Source organism: Microcaecilia unicolor, chromosome 11 (assembly GCF_901765095.1).
Source record: "Microcaecilia unicolor chromosome 11, aMicUni1.1, whole genome shotgun sequence".
In the NCBI taxonomy this organism is placed as follows: Eukaryota; Metazoa; Chordata; class Amphibia; order Gymnophiona; family Siphonopidae; genus Microcaecilia; species Microcaecilia unicolor.
The window spans coordinates 148,749,713-148,775,807 of record NC_044041.1 but is presented as its reverse complement, the minus strand read 5'-3'; the positions used below and the strand labels follow the sequence as shown (position 1 = coordinate 148,775,807).

At 46.6% G+C, this 26,095-nt stretch overlaps 1 long non-coding RNA gene across 1 annotated transcript; it reads left to right on the top strand.

Moving 5' to 3' along the window:
- Nucleotides 1–2,089: 2,089 nt before the first annotated feature.
- Nucleotides 2,090–23,969, top strand: LOC115481136. The gene is made up of 3 exons (XR_003943896.1): nt 2,090–2,101; nt 4,868–4,874; nt 23,752–23,969. It is a non-coding gene; the product is annotated as an uncharacterized LOC115481136 (long non-coding RNA).
- The last annotated feature ends 2,126 nt before the right edge of the window (nt 23,970–26,095 follow it).

The following is a 26,095-nucleotide window of genomic DNA, read 5'->3' as shown; positions in this document are numbered from 1 at the left end:
GTTTTCAAGACTTAAAAACAGTTCAACATACTGTTTACAATACATTCCAAGATGCAGCCAAGAAAATGGGACTCATTCACGATGAAGCTGTGTGGGGAAAACACATTAGACGATGCAGTCACATGCAGCATACATTTGTGTTTTTGCTGCACCATGTAATGCTTTACAAATTTATCAAAATATAAAACTTTCATGCTTGAAGATTTTACACATATGCATGGTTGCACACAAGAATGCACTGTTTGTGAACAGTTATGCCTTCTCAAAATTCAAAGTATTTTCCACACACATGGCAAAAACCTACAACACTTTGGATTACCACCAACAATACACAAAGTGGAAGATCCAAACCTTGCATTCAAAGCTGCTGATGAAAAGCACATGGCAGAAATAATGCAACAAAACCTAAACCATGAGCAACAAGAAGTTCTCAATACTATACTTTCTGCATGCAAAGAAAATCAACAACAAAAAAACTGCTTTTTCTTAGATGGCCCAGCTGGAACTGGCAAAACTTATACATGTAAAACTATCCTCTCCACCATCTGAGGAGATGGTGACATTGCCACTTCCTGTTGCATCAACAGGAATGCAGCAAACCTACTTCCTGGAGGACGCACCTATCAATCACAATTCAAATTACCTGTTCCTCTACTTGAAACTCAACATCAACTATAAGATTAAACTCCAATAATGCTACAATTCTTAGAGATGCTCGCATACTAATTTGGGAGAATCTACTATGGCTCCCACTATGGCACTTACTGCTGTAGATACACTACTTAAAGACATCATGAAGAATGACAAACCTTTTGGTGGAAAAGTTCTTCTACTTGGTGGAGATTTCCGACAAACTCTACCAGTAGTACCACATGGGGATCAAACACACATTATTGAAGCAAGCATTAAATTTAATAAACTGTGGAAACAAATGATTTATCTTTTTTATTGAAGACAAATATCCTGTACAACAAAAAAATACTAAGCGATAGTTATACACTCAGATTTGTAAGTCTATATCACAACAGGAATAAAGAACATCATCCATGTCCACAACTTAATACAGTTTTTAATAAATTCCCTACCACCCCTCTCTTCCCCCCTCCCCCCCAATTTACCAAAATTCCCTCCCTCCCTTTTACAATCCCTCCCCCTCCCCTTTCTTATGCATTGCCTGGGAAACTATTAAAGGTTCAGCAACCTACTCCTGGCTGCTGGGGTCAGTGTATCTAACAATGGGTGCCAAGTATCTAGGAACCGCAGACCAGGTCCAGAGTTAAAGTCGTGCACCCCCATCCTTTTGACTCTCAACAGCAGGATCATACGTGTCCGCCACTGGGAATAGGATGGATAATTATAGGATACCCACTCCGACAGGATCACTTGCATGGCAACTACTATGGTTTTGTGCACAAAAGTTGTAAATCCTTTCGGTATTGGTCTGACGAGTACAGGGTGGCCCAGCAACAAACCTGGGTCATATTTCCACCTGGTCTGCCAAATATGAGACACATAGAGGCATATTTTCAAAGCACTTTGGGAGGCTAAGTTCCATAGGTTTCTATGGAACTTTGGGAGGCTATCCTGCTTATAATCGAACGAGAAAAACGCCCAAGTTCCGACCTAAATCGGGAGATGGACGTTTATCTCACAAAAACGAGTAAATCCATATAATCGAAAGCAATGTTTCAGTGCGTCCGTGTCGCTTGTACGTTCACGTAAAAACGTCCAAATAAGAGGCGTGTCGGGGGCGTGTTAGGGGCGGTGATACGACCTGGACGGGTACAACGTATAAGAATAGCGAAATGGCTCTGGTTGAGCGGGAAGATGGGCGTAATATGATGGACCCGAAATAAAAGCGACCAGAGCAAGGGGGAAAGCGGTCTTTAGACCCATTAGCGATTGTGTGTAGTTGGAGAGTGGCGATATTGTTGGTGGAAGAGCTGAAGTGGTGGTTGCAGAGAGAAAGCCGAGCGTGTTGAGTACCTGTGACGGTCGTCTGTGTGCCTGCCTCTTTTTGTGACTTACCTTTGACCGTTCCTTACTCCTACTCCTTTGCTCCATCGCCCCCTTCCCCCCTTCCCCCATTCACTCCTCCCACGTGTATACCTCTATTCCCTGACCTCGTTTGTCTCTGTGTTCCTGTACTGTTTGGCGATGTGAGTGGCCAGAGGGCATGGTGGCTGGAAGTGAAAGATCTGTGTGTTGTTGTTTGTTTGACTACTAGTCCTAATACTTGCACTGGTGGTGGGGATATGAATGCACTTAATGCACTTGTGGCATGCATGCTACACGAAGAGGCCACCCACCGCAGGAGGTATTCACGGCCCCGAGTGTTTAGGCCCCGCACCACCTTCCTACAACTCACTGACCAGCAGTGTCTAACAAGGTTCAGGTTTGATAGGGCCACCATTCGTCAGCTGTGTGAGCAGCTGAAACCCCTCCTTCAGCCCCAGACACGTAGGAATAACCCCATCCCTGCCCACCTCAAAATCACTTCCGCTCTCTCTGTCCTGGCCACTGGCAGTTTTCAATCCGTATTAGCTGCTAACACAGGCCTCACCCAGGCTTCTATTTCACACTGTCTCACCCAGTTCCTGGATGCCTTTATCACTCACACCTCACACTACATCACTTTCCCCACCACCCCCCAGGCCCTGCACAACAACATGGCCGCCTTCTATGCTCTTGCTAGATTCCCCTCGGTCATCGGTGTGATAGACTGCACACACGTAGCCCTCAGACCCCCCCGGCCACACGAAGCCACCTACAGAAATAGGAAGGCATTTCATTCTATGAACATGCAAGTTGTATGTGCTGCCCAGGGGGAGATATTAGATGTGTGTGCCAGGTACCCCCGGCTCCAGCCACGATGCCTACATCCTACAGCACTCGGGCATCTTCCGCAGGTTCGAGCGAGGGGAGTTCATTGGTGGATGGCTACTAGGTAAGTGCAACATGCATTGTACCACCCATACTAGACCTCCTCCACTGGGCAACCCTCCGCCCTGGCTTCTTCCACCACAACCCACTATCCAAATCCCCCCGCCCCCCCTGTACCTGCTCCAAGCGATACACACTCATCTATCTCATTCTGCTTTTCTGCAAAGGTGACCGAGGCTACCCGCAGAGGACATGGCTCATGACCCCCCTGATCCACCACAACCAGGGCCAGAAGAAACCTACAATAGGCGACATCGCAGCACCCGGGGGATCATTGAGCGCACCTTTGGTTTCTTGAAAAACCCGCTTCCGCTGTCTGGACCGGTCTGGAGGAGAGCTGCTCTACAGTCCAGAAAAGGTGGCCAAGATCTTTGTGGCGTGCTGCATGTTACACAATTTGGCCCAGCACAGAGGACAGCCTCTCCCAGAGGAGCCACAGCCACCACCAGAAGAGGCCCCAGATGAGCTGGAAGAGGAGCCCCCTCCACCCCCAGCCCACAGAGCAGAGCTCAATGCCTACCAGCTTGGCGTAAGAGCAAGACAAAGACTCATTGAAACAAGTTTTAGGTGAAAGTAAGTGAACATTTATTTTTTACATTAAATGCATGTGTGTGTTCAACCCCACCACCACCACCACCACCACCCCCCTCCCACACCCACCCCCCTCCCACCAACCCTCACCCTACAGCATGTCCCATCATTTTCCCCTTCCCTTCCCCCGTCCCCTCCTACCCCTCCCACGCCCTTCCTTTGCAGCTGGTGCTGCACGGGAAGTCTCTTCACCCTCTTCTGAGCTGCTGCTCCCAGTGTCCTCCTCCTCCCTATCCCCACGGCAGCCTGCGGCTTCGGCTGCACCGTGGAAATCGGGCCACCTTCTTGGTTCTAGTGGTCTGGCCACATGGACCCAGAATGGGAGCAGATTTGGTGGGTGCTGCAGGAGTGGGTGCGGAGGCTGAGGATCGCAATGCCCACCTCTTAGCTGGTGGTGGTGGTAGTCAGTGGAGGAGGATGTTGATGGCAGGGGGCTGCTCCAGCAGCACGGGGGCTGGAGTAGGCGCGGTTGCCCTGAGGGCGCAGGTGTGGATGCTCTGCTCAGCCGTTTCAGTTGCTGGAGCACCTCCTGGTGGCCTTCACGTTGCGCCTGGAGGAGTTCCTGGTGAGCTTGCTGCTGTGCTTCCAGTGCTTGGCGCTTGCAGCTCCAGTTTCTGCTGCCGGTACTCCTCCAAGCGCACGTTGTGGCGGAGTAGTTCCGTGGCCAGCCGCAGGAGTTGCCTCCTTTGGCCGGATGGCCTCTGGCGGGGAGCTGGGCCCTCCTCCTCCTCACCAAAGTCCTCCGGTGCTGGAGGTGCGGCCTCTGCTGGTGCTGCAGGTGGTGGTGGTGGTGGTGGCAGAGGCTGGACAGCTGGTGCAGGTGGTGGTGGACGCAGAGGCTGCACAGCTGGTGCAGGTGGTGGAGGCTGGACTGCTGGTGCTGCAGGCTGTGGAGGTTGAGGCTGGACTGCTGGTGTAGGGCGTTGGCCTTGCAGGCCACTAGGGCCAGCCTCCTCTGAGTCATCACCTGTATAGCACAAGAGTGAGGAATAGTGTTGGTGCAAATAACCCACTTTTGTCTTTCAGCATTCATATACATTGGCATGTCCCCCAACCTAATGACCCAGCAAAGAGATGGTGAGGAGGAATGGAATTGACACGGGTGCGAAAGAGAGAGCCCCACAGGCAGCTGGGTAGAGGTGGTGGATGAGCAGCCAAGAGAAGGACACCACTCACAACGTTGTGGACAAGCTGTTAGTTGTATAATTGTTACATTGAACAACATTGCAGCATGTGTTGTGTTACTACTGACTTGCTAAACTGCATAGAACTGCTTTATGACCCCCATTACAGGCTCCTTCAGTTGAATGCATGTGGCCCACACTCAGTAGAGCACAGAGGTCACAGGAGGAACTAGGCACAGTTTGTTAATGGGAAATAGGAGGGAGTAGTAGGGAAGGACGGCCCCCAAAGTTCTGCCACAGTAGTAACCTACACACACCCATAGGAGCCAACTGGAAAGTAGTATTGGGGGTGCTAAGCCCAGTGACCAACACTCCTCCCTGCACAGCTACATGATCTTTCCTCAATATTGGGGGTGCTCACACACACACACAGCACCCACCCTGTCTGCTTGCTCCTATAACACACATGACCACTACCACTACTCAAATAGAGCTTACAATTCAATAAATATGGGCACACAGGACAAGTAAGAGGAAACCAATGACAACGGTAGGATAGGGAGTAAGGGTAGAGAGCTAGTGAGTAGGGGTTACCAGGTCACAACAGCATCATAAAGGTGGCCTATTAATATACATAAAGACAGCCAGAGATACTCCCCCCCCCCCCAACCTCCCTCCTCCTGCCCCCCACTCCTCACCTCCCTCCCCCTGGCCCCAACTTCTATAACACAAGTGTACTGCAGCACAACAGATACCCCAACTGCATAATGAAACACCTACCTGAGTCCTCAGCCTGGCCCGAGGTGTCCAGGGAGCCAATCCCGTGGATGCCCTCCTGGGGTAGGAGGGAGTGCACCATCAGCTCCATGGGCGTGAGGTTGGCAGTGTCATTGCCTGGGGGATTGGCCCCCGCCTTCCTCCGAACATCCCTCCTCAGCTTCTGCCACTCCTCTTGCAGTCCTCCACGTCTCTCCCAGCATGGAAGACAGCATTCAGGCTGTCCCATACTGCCTCCCATTCGCGCTGCTTTATTGTTGCAGCCAGCCTCTGCCCTGTGGGAGCAAACAGACTCCGGTGCCGCTGTACTATTCTTGGACCAGGAGCTCCACCTCTGCTTCAACAAAATTACCCTTCCGGATTAAGCATTTTACAAAATATATAGGAGCAACCCGATGAATGAGATGCTACACCACTATGTCACAGTAATTTACTGTGTAGTATTTATAGTGGGATTATCTGAGGGTGCTCTTTAAGTAAAGTAATATCTATTGATAAGGAATACCACTGGTTGAAGATTGCTGTTCTGGTTCTATTGTGAGTCAGTTTGAAACTATTTACCAGGGACAAAACAGATACACAATATTATCTCTATATATAAAAGGCACCACCAATGTTCTAATGAAGCCTCAAGCCGGAACTTTGAGGCGGTCTAGATATCCAGTTTGCACAGCAGTGTCTACCCCGCCCTCGCATCACAACGTGATGGCGTCGAGGGCGGAGCAGACACTGTTGGGCAAACCGGATATCATCTCCCCCTCTCAGCGGCCATTTCCACGGAGCGACTCGACGAAACGTGATCTCATCTCCCCCTCTCCGTGCCCATTTTGACGGAGCGCTATCGACGACCTGCAACACACGGACGAATAACATCGCCCTGCACAACATCGGAGGGAGGGACGCACAAACGGACGAATAACATCGCCCCGCACAACGTCGGAGGGAGGGAGGGACGCAGGCAGGCAGCCTGAACGTCGGAGGGAGCCAGCCTGCCTGCCTCAACGTCGGAGGAAGGGAGCCAGCTCGAACGTCACAGTGGGAGGGAGCGCCACGACCCTGAAAGGCAGAGGGAGGGGGGCACTCGAACCTGAAGCTGGGAGGGGGGAAGGGGGAAGAACAGGAAAAAGGGGAGGGGAGGGAAGTCAGGGGGGAAAGGGAAAAAGGGCGGCAGACGGAGGAGTCACGATCCTGAAAGGCGTAGGGAGGGGAGGCCATGACCCTGAAGCTGGGAGGGGGAGGGGAGGAAATAGGAGGGGGAGGAGAAGGACAGGGGGAAAGGGAACACAGGGCGGGAGACGGAGGGGGGGGGGGCCCTGCGCCACACTCTCATTCTCTCACACACACACACACTCTCACACAGACATTCTCACTCTGTCACACACACACTCGCACATTCACTCTGTCTCTATCACACACTCACTGTCACACACACTCTCTCAAACATACACACTACGATGGGGAAAAAGGCCAGGAGACGGAGGGGCCACGATCCTGAAAGGCGGAGGGAGGGGGGGCGCTGGGAACAAACATGGGATGGGAAAGGAAAGGAAAGGGGGGAAGGGAAGACGGGGGGAGGGGGAAGGAGGGTGGCAGATGGAGGGGGGCCCCTCAGGCAGACACTCATTCTTTCTCACACACACACACACACACACACACACACACTCACTCTGTGTCTCTCTCTCACACACTCACTCTCACACACACTCTCTCAAACATACACACTACGATGAAAACCTTGCTAGCGCCCGTTTCATTGGTCTCAGAAACGGGCCATTTTTACTAGTATAATATAAAACATATGCATCCAGCTTTTCCTACATAAGCATGCAGTTATGGAATGCACTACCACTCGCCGTGAAAAAAATGCGTGACCTAGAGGGGCATAATCGAACGCAAACGCCCATTTGTAAAAACGTCCATCTCCGAAAACGGGTCCGTGAAGGGGCGGGCCGAACTGTATTTTCGAAAAAAATGGACGTCCATTTTTTTTTTCGAAAATACATTGGATTAGGGCGTTTTTTGAGCTGGGCGTTTTTGTTTTTTAGCGATAATCGAAACCGAAGCATCCCAGCTCAAAAACGACCAAATCCAAGGCATTTGGTCATGGGAGGGGCCAGCATTCATAGTGCACTGGTCCCCCTGAGATGCCTCTATGCCAGCCTCAAATATCATACCTAGCTCCATGACAGTAGTATGCAGGTCCCCAGAGCAATTTTACTTTAGTTGGTGCTGCGCGTGACCCATGCAGAGAGGAAAAATCGGAAGAAAAAAAAAACAAGCAAGCAAGTGCAGTCAGGGACGTCCAAATTAAAAGATAGTAAAAGGGGGAATTGAACCAGCAACCTTTTGATTACAAGCTCTAGTGCTCTAGCCAGTGCACCACTGATTAGACGTTCTTCCCTTTCTATTAAGTCTCTCCAAGTTTCTTTCCATTAAGTCTCTCCAAGTTTCTGTCAGCCAATCACAGCTCATTTAGCTGACATCTGTGTCAGCTAAATAGCGGTGATTGGCTGACAGAAACTTGAAGAGACTTAATGGAAGGGGAAGGACATCTAAGCACCTGAATAATGTGGTTCACTGGCTAGAGCACTGAGTTTGTAATCAGAAGGTTGCTGGTTTGATTCCCCCTTTTACTATCCTGCTAATTTAGACGTCCCTGACTGCACTTGCTTGTTTTTTTTTTTTCTTCCGATTTTTCCTCTCTGCATGGGTCCCGCACAGCACTAACTAAACTAAAATTACTTCGGGGACCTGCATACTGCTGTCATGGAGCTGGGGATGACATTTGAGGCTGGCTTACAAGTTGGGAAAAAAGTGTTTAACATTCGGGTTTTTTTTGGTGGGAGGGGGTTAGTGACCACTGGGGGAGTCAGGGGAGGTCATCCCCGGTTCCCTCCGGTGGTCATCTGGTCATTTAGGGCACTTTTTTGGGACCTGTTCGTGAAAAAAAACGGGTCCAACAAAAGTGACCTAAATTCTCTCTGAAAACGCCTTTCTTTTTTCCATTATCGGCCGAGCACGCACATCTCTGCTCAGCCGATAACCACGCCTCAGTCCCGCCTTCACCACGCCTCCAACACGCTCCCGTCAACTTTATGCGTTCCCGCGACGGTGCAGTTGGAAAAGCCCAAAATCGGCTTTCGATTATACCGATTTGGGCACCCACAAGAGAAAGACGTCCATCTCCCGATTTAGGTCGGAATTTGGGCGTTTTTCTCTTTCGAAAATAAGCCTCCTAACCAACTTTCAGAAATCACTGAAGACCTGCCTGTTCAACAAGGCATACCGCAACGATCAATCCTAATTACCAGACAGCGAAACTCAAGCCTGAACTGAATAAAACCTAACTCTCTATACTCACCTACCAAAGCCTACTCTACCACGAACGAACTTTAACGCAATACTACTTTATCTCTTATTCTGAATATGAACTCTTTATACTTGACTGCTTAATCTACTATGTCAATCATGATCTTTAATGTAATACCACTTGTATCTCTCACTCCGGAATGGCGATCACCATAACAGAACAATGTAAGCCATATTGAGCCTGCAAATAGGTGGGAAATGTGGGATATAAGTACATAATATAAGTACATAATTAATGCCACACTGGGAAAAGACCAAGGGTCCATCGAGCCCAGCATCCTGTCCACGACAGCGGCCAATCCAGGCCAAGGGAACCTGGCAAGCTTCCCAAACATACAAACATTCTATACAAGTTATTCCTGGAATTGTGGATTTTTCCCAAGTCCATTAGTCGTAGCGGTTTATGGACTTGTCCTTTAGGAAACCGTCTAACCTCTTTTTAAACTCTGCCAAGCTAACCGCCTTCACCACGTTCTCCGGCAACGAATTCCAGAGTTTAATTACGCGTTGAGTGAAGAAAGATTTTCTCCGATTTGTTTTAAATTTACTACACTGTAGTTTCATCGCATGCCCCCTAGTCCTAGTATTTTTGGAAAGCGTGAACAGACGCTTCACATCCACCTGTTCCACTCCACTCATTATTTTATATACCTCTATCATGTCTCCCCTCAGCCATCTCTTCTCCAAGCTGAAAAGCCCTAGCCTCCTTAGTCTTTCTTCATAGGAAAGTTGTCCCATCCCCGCTATCATTTAGTCGCCCTTCGCTGCACCTTTTCCAATTCCACTATATCTTTCTTGTGATGCGGCGACCAGAATTGAACACAATACTCAAGGTGCGGTCGCACCATGGAGCGATATAACGGCATTATAACATCCTCACACCTGTTTTCCATACCTTTCTTAATAATACCCAACATTCTATTCACTTTCCGAGCTGCAGCAACACACTGAGCAGAAGGTTTCAGTGTATTATCGACAACGACACCCAGATCACTTTCTTGTTCCATAACGCCTAACATGGAACCTTGCATGACGTAGCTATAATTCGGGTTCTTTTTTCCCACATGCATCACCTTGCACTTGCTCACATTAAACGTCATCTGCCATTTAGCCGCCCAGTCTCCCAGCCTCGTAAGGTCCTTCTGTAATTTTTCACAATCCTGTTGCGAGTTTGAATAACTTTGTGTCATCAGCAAATTTAATTACCTCGCTAGTTACTCCCATCTCTAAATCATTTATAAATATATTAAAAAGCAGCAGTCCTAGCACAGACCCCTGAGGAACCCCACTAACTACCCTTCTCCATTGTGAATACTGCCCATTTAACCCTACTCTCTGTTTCCTACCCTTCAACCAGTTTTTAATCCACAATAGGGCTTTTCATCCTATCCCATGACCCTCCAATTTCCTCTGTAGCCTTTCATGAGGTACCTTGTCAAATGCCTTTTGAAAATCCAGATACACAATATCAACTGGCTCCCCTTTGTCCACCTGTTTGTTTAATCCTTCAAAGAATTGAAGTAAATTGGTCAGGCAAGATTTCCCCACACAAAAGCCGTGCTGACTTGGTCTCAGTAATCCATGTCCTCGGATGTGCTCTGTAATTTTGTTTTTAATAATAGCCTCTACCATTTTCCCTGGCAACGACGTCAGACTCACCGGTCTATAATTTCCCGTATCTCCCCTGGAACCTTTTTTAAAAATGGGCGTTACATTGGCCACCCTCCAATCTTCCGGTACCACGCTCGATTTTAAGGATAAATTGCATATCACTAACAGTAGCTCCGCAAGCTCATTTTTCAGTTCTATCAGTACTCTAGGATGAATACCATCCGGTCCAGGAGATTTGCTACTCTTCAGTTTGCTGAACTGCCCCATTACGTCCTCCAGGTTTACCGTGAAGTCAGTAAGTTTCTCTGACTCGTCCGCTTGAAATATCATTTCCGACACCGGTATCCCACCCAAATCTTCCTCGGTGAAGACCGAAGCAAAGCATTCAATCTCTCCGCTACGTCTTTGTCTTCCTTGATCGCCCCTTTTACCCCTCGGTCATCCAGCAACCCAACCGATTCTTTTGCCAGCTTCCTGCTTTTAATATACCGAAAAAAAATTTTACTATGTTTTTTTGCCTCTAATGCTATCTTTTTTTTCGTAATCTCTCTTGGCCTTCTTTATCTGTGCCTTGCATTTGCTTTGACACTCCTTATGCTGCTTCTTGTTATTTTCAGACGGTTCCTTCTTCCGTTTTCTGAAGGCATTTCTTTTAGTCCTAATAGCTTCCTTCACCTCACTTTTCAAGTAGGCCGGCTGTCTTTTGGAGTTCCGTCTTTCTTTTCTAATTAGTGGAATATGTTTGGCCTGGGCCTCCAGGATGGTATTTCTGAACAGTGTCCAAGCCTATTGTACAGTTTTTACCCTCTCAGTTGTCCCCCTAAGTTTTTTTTTCCACCGTTCTTCTCATTTTATCATAGTCTCCTTTTTTAAAGTTAAACGCTAATGTATTTGACTTCCTATGTATAGTTACTTCAAGGTTGATATCAAAACTGATCATATTATGATCACTGTTATCAAGCGGCCCCAGTACCTTAACGTTCCCCACCAGATCATGTGCTCCACTAAGGACCAAATCTAGAATTTTTCCTTCTCTCGTCGGCTCCTGCACCAGCTGCTCCATAAAGCTGTCCTTGATTTCATCAAGGAATTGTACCTCTCTAGCGTGTCCCAATGTTACATTTACCCAGTCTATATTTGGATAATTGAAGTCACCCATTATTATCACATTGCCCATTTTGTTTGCGTCTCTGATTTCTTTTATCATTTCTGTGTCTACCTGCTCATCCTGGCGAGGCGGACGGTAGTACACTCCTATCACCGTCCTTTTCCGCTTTATACATGGAATTTCAATCCACAATGATTCAAAGGTGTGATTTGTGTCCTGCTGAATTTGTAATCTATCTGAGTCAAGGCTCTCGTTAATATACAATGCTACCCCTCCACCAGTCCGGTCCACCCTATCACATTGGAGCCGACTCTGTGGGTGCTGTGGGTGCTTGAGCACCCCCAATATTGAGAAAATTCCTTGTATGTGTCCAGGGAGGGGTAATTTCCATTGTGCTTAGCACCCCAAATAATTTTGAAAAGTTGGCTCCTATGACTACGATATACTTTGTACCCCGGTATGACAGTGTCCCGCTGGTTATCCTCCTTCCACCAGGTCTCACTAATGCCTATTATATCCAGTTTTTCATTTAGTGTAATATATTCCAACTCTCCCATCTTATTTCTTAGACTCCTAGCATTTACATATAGACATTTCAGAGTATGTTTGTTGTTCCTATTTGCCTGATGCTTAGTACTGGACACTACTGATTTGCCATCTTTTGCCTGATCTTTAGTTGTATTTAAGGGCACCTGGCCTACCACGGTCTGTTGTGCAACCTCACTATCCAGAAATCCTATCTTACCTGTTTGTGAGGTATCTTTGCAAGATACCTTATCCCGAACCATGCGCTTTTGAGCGACTGTCGGCCTTCCCCCCATTTCTAGTTTAAAAGCTGCTTTATCTCCTTTTTAAATGCTGACGCCAGCAGCCTGGTCCCACCCTGGTTAAGGTGGAGCCCATCCTTTCGGAATAGGCTCCCCATTTCCCAGAATGTTGCCCAGTTCCTAACAAATCTAAAACCCTCCTCAATGCAGCAAATAAATATACCACCTTTCTGTGATAATTTGCAACTACATTCAAAGTGGTTTACATATATACAGGTACTTATTTTGTACTTGGGGCAATGGTGGGTTAAGTGACTTGACCACAGTCACAAGGAGCTGCAGTGGGAATTGAACCCAGTTTCCCAAGATCAAAGTCCACTGCACTAACCACTAGGCTACTCCTCCACTCCTAAAAACAAATCATAAAATCAGCAGAGAAAACTGAAAATCTTGTAGGCATAAAGAGCAAAATGTTCAGCCCTATAATAGAGATCAATCGGGGAAGAGAATGGAAACAGAGGCAGGGTAGTTATAGCTCAATCCCTCAAACAGTAAATTAGAGACAAAACCTGGCATACAATCCAAATAAGGCATTAGTTGAACAACATGTTAAATACTTGAGAACAAATGAAAGTGCAATATCTGACTGAGATAATAGTTAACTCAGCAACTGCTAATAAAGGGAAATAACAAATTCACAGTGATTGTATGAGCAAGAGACGAATATTAGCTCGACATGCCTGTGTTATTGTATTGATTGATGAAAGACTTCAGCTCCTCAAGTTCAATATAACAGTGTGTGTTATTGTTCAGTGTGATTATCATTTTTGTGGGATAATGTAGTCCATAGAAAGGCCCAAGAGCTTGTCTCAACGGGCCCAGTTAAATGAGGGCTGGGCCCGTTCGGGAAGGTTCTGGGCAGGAAGGAGAGAGTGGGGGGGGGGGCCTAACTTTGGGTACTAGCACTTATGCCAATCCTGTTTCCACATGGCGTGCACTATTTCCAAAGAGTTGGAAACTGACAAAATGATGAAATGGCCAGCAAAACCTGACTAAAATGAAAATTCCTGTAAACAACACACACACACACACACAAAACAACAGCAACACAAACAAGCATTTTCTGGATGCCCATCCCTACAGTTTACTGCCTGAAGGATTTCATAATACAATGTTACTGTGTGGGGTGCGGCAATTACTCTAAGGTCAGCTCAGTTAAGCAAACTGGAGATAAATAATTGGAGATTTTCTTCATTGCTGTTGAAGGTTGTATTAAAGGTTACTTTAAAAAAAAGTTACACAGGACATTATAACAAGTTGTCATACAATTGAAAATGATCTGCATTACACAATCATTTCAAACAATTAGTAGTCCAAAATATAGAAAAAGACAGACAAAAGGAAATAAAAAATGAATCCTGCAAAGTTCACACCACATTCTCACAGTATGCAATTCCAGTCTTGGTTTCCATAATTCATAGTTTGCACCTGAGTGGAAGAGCCAAGGCCAGACAGGAGCTGCACTAACTCTGGAGTCTGAATATCCAGCATTTTTAGTCCCTACCCCTTCTGTATTTTACTGGCCTCTCCTCTACATTTTAACTCCCCTGCCCCTTCTGCATTTTACTGGAGTTTCCTATGGCATTTTCAGGCCCTACCCCCTATGCATTTTTGCTGGGGGGTCTCCTCTGGCATTTTTAGCCCATGCTCCTTCTGCATTTTTTTTTTAATTTTAAACATTTTTTATTTGATGCTGCAACACAATAAACGTTTTCAAACAAACTCTGCACAGATCAAACACCAGATCCCAATGTGGCTGTACAGTAATTGCTAACTAACAGGCATCAATTTTTTAACTTTTAATTTTACAGTCTGCCCCTCCCAATTCCTCCCTCCCAATTCCCCCCTTCCCCTCCTCTCCCATTCTCCTCTGGTAACCAATTGTTTATTCTGTCAATGTTGTACCCTGATATTACAACTTCACTAAGGTGTTCCTTTAACTTCAACAATGCTTGTCAATTAAAAGCTCCAACATTCAGGCCTTCGCTATCTGATAGTATGCATTCTTTTCCCCCCTCCCCTCATCCCCCCTCCCCTTCTTGTCCTGTTCCATATCTCATAACTTATTGTAATATATGGTAACATATATTAAATGTTTTTTCCTGGGGCTCTGGGGGGGCTGTTCCAGGGTTTTGGTGGAGGCTGCTGGCTGGAAAAGGTTTAAAGTTTAGTTTGGGAATTGTTAATGGAGTTAGCTGAAGAAAGTGTGAGATGTTTCTTAAATGTGGTTTTATTTTTCAAGAAATAAAGCATGATTAAGTGGGGATTGTACTTTAAAATGTTCCTTGCTGTTTTGGGTACAAGTCAGGTTAATATTTGACTTTAAAATTCTCTGTATAGGAAGTTTTGCATTTACTTCTATGCAGTGTTGCCAGGTGGAAAATTTTTTTCCCACCCAATCCAGCGTAAAAACAGCCCAAAACCCGCCCAAACTTAAACCCCGCCCCTGACACCCCCACCCCCGCGTCATCACCCCGCCCCCGCCGTCATCAACCCCGCCCCCGCCGTCACCGGCCCCGCCTCCCACGTCACCGGCCCCGCCTCCCCCGTCATCGGCCCCGCCCAAAACGTCACTAACCCCACCCAAAACGTCACTAACCCCGCCCCCCGCGGCCGAAAAAACCGCCCGAAAAACCGCGGAAAAGAAAAAAAGAAGCCCAAAAAACCGCGACCCGCCGCGGGCAAAAATTTCCCGCCGCGGGTCGCGGAAAACCGCCCAATTGGGCGGGAAAACCGCCCACCTGGCAACACTGCTTCTATGGGGGAGGGAGATTCTAAACAGATCAGAAAAAAAAAACTGTCTTTCTCTGACAAGTTGATTGGTTGAGTGATGTCAGATCCTCTGGGGGGGGGGGGGGGTGAGTTGCCAGGGAGACTGGAGTGAGCAGAGAGACCAGGGCTGTGAACATGGATTGAGAAAGAAAAAACGTATAGTGTGTGTCTGTGTAAAAGTAAGAATAAAATATTGATTTTGTGAGTTTAAAGTGAAATGTGATATTGAAAAAGGGTACTTTAATATTGAAAGTGAGTGAAGGTGAGCTTTGGTGCTGAGAATGAGATGATTTGAGCTTAAAAGTGAGTACTTCAATAAACAGACTGCCTTTTTCATGATTGTGTTGCTGAATACATGTGGGGAAAAACTGATGTATTTTGGGTGGGAGAGAGCTGTACTAATAGAAAGCTGTGAGAAGTTTTAAACCAAATTTAGTTTGGTTTGAAGCAGGGCCGTGCCAACACGGTAAGCGAGGTAAGCATGGCAGGGGGGGCGCTTCCCTCTGGGGGGCGCCGCCGCACCATGCTCACCTCGCTCGCCCTCCCACTCCCATTGTTCAACTGCCCGCCCTCTTCTCCCCCCCCCCCCCGCCCAACATCCCTTTTCTTTTTTTTTTCCTTTTTAAATTTACCTCCGTGGCGGTTCCGGCAGCGCAGCGTCAGTGAAGGAGGCGGCGCTGCGCTCCCGACGTCTCTAGCCTTCCGTTCGCTGTGTTCCGCCTTCTTCTGACGTCATCCGAGAAGGCGGAACACAGCGAAGGAAAGGCTACAGACGTCGGGAGCGCAGCACCGCCTCCTTCACTGACGCTGCGCTGCCGGAACCGCCACGGAGGTAAATTTAAAAAGAAAAGGGATGTTGGGGGGAGAGAAGAGGACGGGCAGTTGAACAATGGGAGCGGGAGGGCAGGGGAGAGACGAGAGCATGGATGCGAGGGGGAGTCATGGAAGGGAGAGAGGGGAATTGCTGGAAAAGGATGAATGGAGGGGGCAGGGGACAGGAGCATGGATGGGCATGGATTGGGAGGGCAGGGCTCAGGGAGAGAGGGGAATTGCTGGAAAAGGATGAATGGAGGGGGCAGGGGACAGAGGAGCATGGATGGGCATGGATTGGGAGGGCAGGGCTCAGGGAGCGAGGGGAATTGCTGGATAGGGATGAATGGAGGGGGCAGGGGACAGAGGAGCATGGATGGGCATGGATTGGGAGGGCAGGGCTCAGGGAGAGAGGGGAATTGCTGGAAAGGGATGAATGGAGGGGGCAGGGGACAGAGGAGCATGGATGGGCATGGATTGGGAGGGCAGGGCTCAGGGAGAGAGGAGAAATTGCTGGACATAGAGGGGAGGGAAGAAAGATGAAAGAGATGAAATGAGGGAAAAGGAAGAGAGGAGAAAAACTGCACATGGATGAAGAAAATAGGCAGAAGCTGAGGACCAGAAATGAAGAAGAAAGGAGGAAAGGAAGCCCTGGAAACGGAGTTAAGAGGACAGATAGCTGCAGAATCAGATACTGGGCCAGCATGATCAGAAAAAGAAAGTCACCAGACAACAAAGGTAGAAAAAAATCATTTTATTTTCATTTTAGTGTTTGGAATATGTCCACTTTGAGAATTTACACCTGCTATCTTATTTTGCAATGTATAGCAATTTGTTTCTAAGAATATTGCTGACAATTTCTGTCAGTGTGGCAAGTGGTGAGCGATCATTTTCACGGGGGGGGGGGGCGCCGCCAACTGATAGTCTGCAGGGGGGGGCGCCAACTGATAGTCTGCAGGGGGGCGCCAGAGACCCTAGGCACGGCCCTGGTTTGAAGTGAAACAGGAGTATGTATGTCCCAGCATGCAGTGAATGGAATGGTTAAGTTCTAAGGGAATTTAAGGTCATGGAAGGTGGAATGAGAGTCTGTAGGCTCAGGTATTAAGTGGACACATGGCTGCCTACTCTTTTTAGAATGGGGGAAAACAGTTGAGACTCAGGTTCTGAGAGACTGTGATTTCTGCTGGTAGTTATACTAAGTGAAAGAAACTATAAGGGTGTCAGGAAAAAGTGTGTAAGGATTTTAACTCTGACCCAGGGGAAGGACTGAGAGGTGAATCTGTGATTTGAAGAAAGAAGCCATTAAACTGTGTCTGGGGGGAAGGTGTGTTGTTTGTGAGAGGTCTGAGTTCAGTGCAAGCAAGGTTTGGAATCTGACTTCAGAATAAAGAAAATCCAGCGCTGCTGTTGTCTGAGTGTGCTGTATTCTCCAGATTGAAATGCCATCGATGTATCGGTAGTATTTTAGAGCTTTGGTCTGGTGTGTATTCAGAAATGTCTCTTCCAGCTCAGCCATAAAAAGGTTGGCATATTGGGGTGCTGTCCTGGTGCCCATCGCAGTGCCCATTATTTGCAGATAGATATCATTGTTAAAGCGGAAGTAGTTGTGAGTTAAAATGAATTTGATTAATTTTGTAATAGTTTCTGGTGAGTATTGATGGTCCAGTGTGGATTTTTTTAGGAGTCTTCCACATGCAGCTATGCCATCCGCATGTGGAATGTTGCTGTATAGTGATTCTACATCCATCGTGACCAGAAGGGTGATTTGGACGGAGGGTGAAGAAACTCTGAAACAATTTTATTCTGCTTTCAATACATACCATCCTACAATCAGATTCAAAATTGACTACTCCCCAGAAAAAGTCAATTTTTTGGACACCCACGGTCTCAATCAGTGATGGCTGTATACAAACATCTATATACAAGAAACCCACAGACAGATGCAGCTACCTCCACAACTCCAGCTTCCATCCTTCACATACAAAAAGATCCATCATTTACAGCCAAGCCACAAGATACCACCGTATCTGCTCTGACCCAGGGGACAGAGACAGACACCTTAAAAGCCTGACTGCATCCTTCAAACAGAAAGGCTACAACCCCAAAATAATCTCCAAGAATATTGCCTCCTCCCTCAAAACACCCAGGGAGAATCTGTTACAGTACAAGGAGAAAAAATCCACAGACAGAATTCCCCTTGTAGTGACATACAATCCAGAGCTGGAAAAACTGAGGAAAATCATAAGAGATCTACAACCTATACTCCAGGAAGATGAATTACTGAAAGAGATATTCCCATCCCCACCAGTACTGGCCTTCCGACAACCACCCAACTTAAAACACAAGCTAATCAGAAGTAAACTTCCATCACAGACTGAAAAGGAACAGAAGGGCACACGTCCCTGTAATTTATCCAGTTGCAAACTATGCCAAAATATTTCACAGGACCCCACAGTTACCCACAAAGGAAAGATATTCAACATAAAGGGATCTTTCACTTGCTCATCTTCCAATGTGGTATATATCATTCAGTGTAAAAAATGTAACGAAGGATGCTATATTGGAGAAACAGGCCAGATGCTTAAGACAAGATTCAATTTGCATAGACATCACATGAACAATACAGCCATTAGGGCCCCCACCCCGGAGGGACAGCACTTCACAGAACCAGGACACTGTACCAGTGATTTCACAGTGAGAATACTGAAAGGTAACTTTAAACCATAAAAGAACGTAAGACCTTGAAGTCAGAATGATTGAATATTTTAACACCCAACAGAAAGAACTTAACAAGGATCTGGGGTTCCTAGCCCATTATAAACCATAAAGCTGTATGTCTCTGTTGATCACCCCACCCCTCACCTACCCACACCCATCCTGTTAGAATATCAATGATATGCTTTGATGTCCCCATGCATACTTCCTACCCACTCCCCTCCTCCCACCCTGTCAGACTGTCATAGTAATGCTTGAATGTTTTCACTTATATACACTGTCAGCTAGCACATTTGCTTATTTCCGATCTGAGGAAGAAGGGCAACCTTCGAAAGCTAATCAAGAAATGTATTAAGTTATGTCTAATAAAAAAGGTATCATCTTATTTTCTTTTCCATGTTTTATTTGTTTGATTTCTATTGATATTGATAAGGAACAAATCCTAAATTTAGATTCTTTTCCTCCTTTATTCTTTGAGAGTAAAGGACGAGGTTAGTTTATTTGTTCCACTCCCTCGGTTGTGAGTGTGTGTTCCCTGGATATTCGCCACGACTACAACCATCAGGTATCTGGGAGCACATCACTACAGTCCAGCCGAGAGGGGTGGTAACATTATCAGTTCTAATCTCCTCCTCTACCCCAAGGTAGCCCATTAAGTACTTGGCTGCGTGCTTGTGGAGAAATTGTATTTATATATTTCTGCCAAATACTCAGAAACCGGACCTGCCTTCTTGGTGTCAATCGTGCCCCTCTCGCCTCCCAGAGCATAAGTTGATGAAGTTTATTTCTCCAGTACCAATGGGAGGGAGGCATGTCCATTACCCAATGATTAAGGATACACTTTTTCCCCACTATGCAAGATTTACTTATAAACAGTCGTTCTCCTTGTGTCCCCACCCCCCACTGTCCCAGGTTTCCGAATAGCATTCTATCAAAGGTAATATCAATTTGATACCCTAATACCCCACTTAAGTAGTTACGTAGTCCCCCCCAGAAGGATCTAATACTCCTGCATTGCCACATACAGTGTGTCAATGTAGCATCTCCCTGCTTACATTTTAGGCAATGGTCAGATTCTATGACTTTTGCTTGAAATGCCCTTCTGGGAGAGAAATAGGCTCTGTGTACTGTCCTGAACTGACATTCTTGGAGTTCTGCACTATGCACTATCCCCGATATCCCTTTCAGCGATTGTTTTATGTGGCACTCAGATATTGGCTGCTGTGCTTCAATGCTCCATCTAGTAGCCATCTCTAGGACTTGTTTTTCTGGTTGTCCCTTCTCTAGTTCTTTGCAAAACCAAGATACCGAGACCTGACCCAACGCATCTCCCCCTATAAATTCCCAAAGCTGTCTCCCAAATCGCAGAGACAGTCCTTCTTTCGATAAGCTACGTGTGTAGTGGGCTAGTTGATGATAGGCCAATATTATCGCCGGTCCCCCTGACCACCTTTGCACAAAATCTTCTACTGGTACCAAGGTTCCGTCTTCCTGAATAAAATTTTCCAACAGTTCCACCCCCTGTTCCTGAAGTCTACGAAACACCACATTCTCTCTACCGGGGGTGAAAGAATCATTCCCAGTTAACGGCATCAATACACTAGCTGTAGGGTCCTGACCCCAGCGCTGCAATAGCTCCCTCCACATATGCCACAATGGCCCCAGCAATACACTGTCCCTTATTCTTTCTGGCAGCTTTCCTTTCAACGTGTAGCAAATAGTTCAAATGCCACGGATGGAAAAATGCGCGTTCCATCCCCATATCCGTGTATGTGGTTGTACCTAGTATCCAGTCCCTCAGATGACATAAGACATGCTTGGTTATACAGTCAGATGTCTGGCAATCCCAGCCCCACCCTGTCTCCAGTTCCCTATGAGATGTTGCTATTTCATCCTAGACTTTTTCCCCCCCAGCAGAATTTGACCACCAGCCTCCTAAGTGCCATTACATCCCATTTTGCCAGTCGTAATGGCAAAGCCTGTAACACATATAACCATCGAGGGAATACTATCATTCGATAGAGCTGTATCCGCCCCATGAGGGACAGGGGAAGCATTGCCCATCGAGACAATTGTTTGTATCCCGCAGTAACTTGGCTATGTTGATATCATAAAGCCGCCGCGTATCCATTGGAAGTGTACCCCCAAATATCAGAAAGACCCCTGCGCCCATCTAAGGGGAAACCAATCTGCCCACCCACCTTGAAGTTCTTCAGAGCTTGCTAACGCCTCTGATTTCGTGAGGTTCAGCCTGAATCCTGAAAAGTCCCCATATTCCTCTAGACTTTCCATCAGATACGGTAGTGAGTGCCTGGGATCTATGATTAATACCAATAGATCATCTGCAAATGCCGCTGTCTTGAAATGGTGCTTCCGTATTGTCACTCCTCGAATATCTACATTATTTTATATCTCTCTCAGTAGGGGATCTAGAGCTAGAACGAATAATAATGGAGACAATGGACATCCCTGTCTCGTACCCCTCCTAATTTGAAACCATTCCGACCGTAACGCGTTCGCAAAAATCTGTGCCTTGGGATCTGCATACAAGGCTCTAACCGCCTTTAGGTTATTCCATATTCTTTCAACACTCCGAATAAGAAACTCTAATCCACTCTATCGAACGCTTTTTCAGCGTCGAAACTTATTAACAATGTCGGGGTCTGTTGTGTTCGTACCTGTTCTAATGCTGCCCATATTCGTCGCATATTTTTCGCTATTACCCTACCGCATGTGAACCCTACCTGCGAATCCTGGAGCAAGGAGGGTAAGACTCTGGCTAATCGATTTGCCAGTATCTTGGCCAAAAATTTTAGCTCTGCGTTCAATAGTGAAATCGGCCTATATGAATCCGGCCGATCCGTTGGTTTACCAGGCTTGGGTAAAACACTTATTTGTGCTCTATTAAGATGTAAGGGCATCTGTTTCTGTTGTATGGCTACATTAAACACTGCCGTAAGTAATGGACTTATTTCAGTGTTTAGAATTTTGTAAAATTCATTCCTCATGCCATCCGGCCCTGGAGCTTTCCCTAGTTTACTCCACTTGATCACTAATTCTACCTCCTCCACTTCTATCGGAGCATTCAACACCTCTGCGTCCTCTGGGGACACCCTGGGTAGAGCCATACTATGAAGATATGTAGCACTGGGCCTCACTAGATCCTCCTGTTGTGTATACAGTTGGCGGAAGAAGTCTGCCAAGGCTGCTACTATGCCTTCATCATATTAACCCGTTCTCCTGCGTTAGTCTGCATTGTCAGTATCTTCTTAGCACTAAGCCTCTTATTGGCAAGCCTGGCTAGAAATCTCCCACTTTTATTAGCGAATCTATATAGTTGGTATAATACAGATTCGCTTTCTGTGTCGTCTCCTGTAGAAGTTCATTTAGGGCCTGTTGTGCTTCCAATAGCTGTCTTCGAATACTCAAGGAATGCCCCTGACCATAATGTTTCCTCAAGGCTGCCACCGTCCTCTCTAGCCGGAATACCTCCCTATTCCTGGCCTTTTTTTTGAAGGCTAAGTACGATATGATCTCACCTCGGAGAACGGCCTTTGCCATCTCCCAGAAGAGAACTGAATCCGTCTTGTGCTGTTCATTATCAGCACTGTATGCCTTCCATGCTCCTTCTGCATTTTACTGGGAGCCCAGACAGTATTCCTCTCACATAACAGAGGAGTGAGAAAAGCATGCCTGAATTAAAAAGTTAATGAGTAGTCAAGCTAGCAATACTGAAACTTCAAGAGAACAGAGAAACCAAAATCTTTCTACAGTGAAAAGAAATTATGTGAGAGGGCACTCTCTTGTCCTGTTCCTGCCTTCAGAGGCTTTGGTGTCACAGGTGCAAATTGTGCTGTGGACTAGGCAAAGATAAGGCTGAACGTGGAGGTCAAATGAATGACAGCTCAACTGACTCACATCAGGAACAATGATATGACTTAGGCAGCCAGGAACTGGTGACAGGCTGTTCTGAAAACGCCTTGTCCAAAGTGCACCATTTCCCAGCAAAATAAACCCTACAGCCTACAGAAAGTTTTCTCAAGGGAAATGTCAGAATGGTCCTAGTGTTTCTGGTCTTCATTTCCATTTGCCGTGGTACCTATGGTCCCAAAATCCAGTAGAAGCAGGAACCACAATTCTCATGTATGCACAAGGGATTACAGAGCTGCATGAGAGTGGGGATTGTGGGATTCCCACAGGGATGGAAGAAATTGCCATGGGATTCCCACAGGAGTGTAGTCAAATCTCTGGTGACTCCAGAATGAGGCTTGGAATGCACTGAGAGGCAGCCGGAACACCAGACTCAGACTTGGAAAACTCACTGGTTGAATAGTGAATACCATCCAAAAAACCACAGGAGGCTGTTGGGGTTGGTAGAAAACAGAGGACTGTAAATAATAGAGTTAACTCCTGCGGGTACAGGTGGGGATGGAATGGATCTTAGTAGCTAAGGGTTAGATTCCATTGGGGATGGGGAAAGGGATAGGGGATATTTCTGTCCCCATGCAACTCTGTACTGAGGAGATCGTCAAAACCCAGGACAGTGGAAGATTTTCTCCAGCAACAGGGGACATTTGGAAGCTCAGGATTAGAATTAACTAAATAATCTTCTTCAAAATAACCGTTTGGGTTGCCCGCATGAGATGACTTTACAACAGGTTCAGTCTGTGATTTCTTACACACTTTCTATAGTGTGCAAAAGATTTTAAAGCTCAGAATTTGTTTTTATTTAGTGTCCTAATGCCACTGACTCCCTGCTGCCAGATCACAAAGGAGCACAAAATAAATTTTGTATATGCCATTCATAGCACAGTAGGTGAATATGTTTAAAATAAGTCATAACATAGGCAACCATGACACCCTAACCCAGCCCCTCATTCCACTTAACCAATATAATAAATAACAACACATACACTTTGTAGATTAGATGGCAACAAGTTGGCTGCAGCTTTATTATCAAGACATGGCTGTGTTCAAACACAACAACAGCCAAACAGCATACCCGATCCATTGTAAGCTCCATAAGTAATGCACCCAGTCCATCACCATTAGCAAGACTGATCAATGCGCTCAACATTGTACCCAGGGTGCTACCGCTGTGCAGCAAGGTGCGCCCAATCCAGGTTCAGTGAACCCAGCTGCACCAGTCATAGCTTGATGAATTAGCACTACTCCACTCACCCAGGCTCGGATATTCCCACCCTCCAAGCTGCGACTTGCACAAAAGAGCAAATTTTTGGCAAAGCAGTGGGTGGGAAGGAGGGTAGGCATCTTTCCTTTGTGTCCTCGGGTGCAAAAGAGGGCTCTTCTACTGAGCTTGCAGGTTTTTAATCCCCTGCTCTGAGCACGAAACCTGCTTTCTGCCACTGGACTTCCCTGACACTGCAACAACCCCACCACCACTAGGGCATGAGTTCATGGGTGCACAGCGCCACGTTAATGTCGACTCTGTGCACTTTGGCCCTCCGCCTCATTTCAAAAAGCAGCAGTTGTAAACAAGGGATTCAGCTCATGTGAGCAAGAAGTACATACACTGGAAGTTTACAGCGTGGCAGGGCTCTTTAGCAGAGCAGTTGGATTTCTGTATGAAAGGATACCAGGATGTGAAAAAACACATACCCTGCAGGCTTGCCTTTGTAACAGCTGGTATGAAATTTCACTAGTGCCATCGGGGACTGTCTCCAAGGGACACTGTCCCAGTTCTCAAGATATAAAACCCAGCAGAATTAAATGAGAAAGTTATTCTAGAAGCTCCAAAGAACCACAAGGGCCTGAATGCAGAGGCTAATTTTGCAAAGGGGGCTAATCTGATGTTACTGCTTAGCCAAACCCATAGAAATAACAATATTTTCTTATTAGTCATACCAGAAATATATATATATTTTTCTAACAAATGTAAATTGAAGGATTTCAATAGCAACAAAAGTACACTCAATATCCAGACACACATATTTCCAAACACATCCTCTCTTTCACTATCCCCATCACACAACCTCCCTAAAATCCCCTTTTCTTGTAGGAGCAAACATTTTTCCTGACTAGCATTTTGTTGTTTGTGGAAGGCTGCTTGCTTTTACCAGTACCACTACCAGCAAACACCCTTCCTCAGCCGGTCTTTCCTGGAAATCGCTAAAACAGAATTGGCATTACAGGGGTAATGTGGAGGGGCATAATCGAAAGGTCGTCCAAGTACGAATTAGGACGCCCTTGCGAAGTCGCCCAAAATCAGGTAGGTATAATCGAAAACTAATATGGACGTCCTTAGACGTCGATTATTGCAGTTGAAAACGTCCAAAAAACAACCAGACAAAGGGTAGTAGGAAGGGCGCCCTAGACATTCGATTATCGCAGTTGGAAATGACCAAATCACGCCCGCACAAACTATACTAAAAAGAATGTACCTAGTTGTTCCGCAAGTACAGTGCATGCAGTTCCGGACATCCAGGTACGGAAATATGAGAAGCGTCAAATACAGGAATCAAGGACGTCTTCCTCACAGAACTGCCGAAGGATCATGCAGGCCCAGCAATATCCTCATATTTCCCGTATCTAGATGTCCGGAACTGCATGCACTGTACTTGCGGAACATGCAGCTATATGCATATTGGGTATATCTGAAGAGGTTCGCATTCTTCATACTGATCTATATAAGGTAAGCCCCGCAAGCATCATTCAAATAAGGGCCCACATGCATGACAACCATTCATGCACGTCATGGACGTCTATACTTACAGCGTCCACGTGCTCACTCGTCCATATATGGGATGCTCATCCATTTATGGACCTGTGCACGAAAGCACGTCCCTCACGGATGGCCGTCCATATAAGGCAACGCCATGTTTTCTATCGGTTAGTCACTGAGAAGCATGGAGCCCCGTAGGGAGCCAAATTATACTGAGGCCGAGTGCCTGCTGCTCATGCAGCTGTGCCTCAGGCACCGCCACAGGCTCTTCCTCCACCACCACCACCTGCCCCCTAGAATAGAGTCTATGACAGCCTGGTCCCACATCAGGGACAGGCTGGAAAGGTAAGTGTTTGCTTCCCCCCCCCCCCCCCCCCATGGCTATCAGGTCCCCCTCCTGTAGCTACACTTATAAGAGCTCTGTCATCAATGTAAGCACTAACTTGAGTCTGCATTCAAGGATAATGAGTAATATGTGTACATGCACAATCATTAATAAAATCTATGTACTAGAAAGGAAAACCATTCCCACATACCTACAATAATGCATACAAATGGTACTCTCTGGCCTCATGGCCACCTCTATGACATCACCTGTACCAATGGAATGTCCCCCCCCCCCCCCCCCCAAAAAAAAAAAAAAAAAAATCAGTGCTGTGCGCCTGTGCTATTTGATTGCCAAATGAATTTGTGTGCTGAAGGCAAGAAGGCCCATCCCCTGACTCCTGCTGTACAAACATATATCTTGTAGAAGATTCGGTGTTCA